Raw genomic sequence first — 764 nt, forward strand, 5'->3', positions numbered from 1 at the left:
CTGCAGAGCACCCAGCTTCCCCTGGGACTGAGCCCACTCGCACACCTGGGCTGCTGTGCTCTGAGTCAGGCCACACTCTTCTCCCATGTTCCCGGATCTGGCCTTCTGCTGGGATCAGCAGCTGGACCGGGTTTATGGTGAGGGCTTTGGCTTTACCCTTGTCTGAGCCCTGACCCAAGGGGGTGCTGGGTCAAGGACTCCCTGTCTCCGAGGACAAGCTTTCTGACTGTGATAGCTGGGAGCAGTGGTGTTGGGTGAGTGTGGCTTTCTGACTGTGGATTAGTCTGGGAGCAGTGGTGTTGGGTGAGTGTGGCTTTTGACTGTGATTAGCTGGGAGCAGTGGTGTTGGGTGAGTGTGGCTTTCTGACTGTGGATTAGCTGGGAGCAGTGGTGTTGGTGAGGTGGGCTTTCTGACTGGTGATTAGCTGGGCGCAGTGGTGTGGTGAGCGTGGCTTTCTGACTGGGATTAGCTGGGAGTCAGTGGTGTTGGGTGAGTGTGGCTTTCTGACTGTGGATTAGCTGGGAGCAGGTGGTGTTGGTGAGTGTGGCTTTCTGACTGTGGATTAGCTGGGAGCAGTGGTGTTGTGAGTGTGGCTTTTCTGACTGTGGATTAGCTGGGAGCAGTGGTGTGGGTGAGCGTGGCTTTCTGACTGTGGATTAGCTGGAGCAGTGTGTGTGGTGAGCGTGGCTTTCTGACTTTGGATTAGCTGGGAGCAGTGGGTTGGTGAGCGTGGCTTTCTGACTGTGGATTAGCTGGAGGCAGT

At 56.3% G+C, this 764-nt stretch overlaps 1 pseudogene; it reads right to left on the minus strand.

Moving 5' to 3' along the window:
* The window catches only part of LOC136319744 (histone-lysine N-methyltransferase PRDM9-like), a 4007-nt pseudogene extending 3920 nt beyond the window's left edge, over nucleotides 1-87 (minus strand).
* Nucleotides 88-764: the final 677 nt, after the last annotated feature.

The sequence above is a fragment of the Saccopteryx bilineata genome, chromosome 1 (genome assembly GCF_036850765.1).
Source record: "Saccopteryx bilineata isolate mSacBil1 chromosome 1, mSacBil1_pri_phased_curated, whole genome shotgun sequence".
NCBI lineage: Eukaryota > Metazoa > Chordata > Mammalia > Chiroptera > Emballonuridae > Saccopteryx > Saccopteryx bilineata.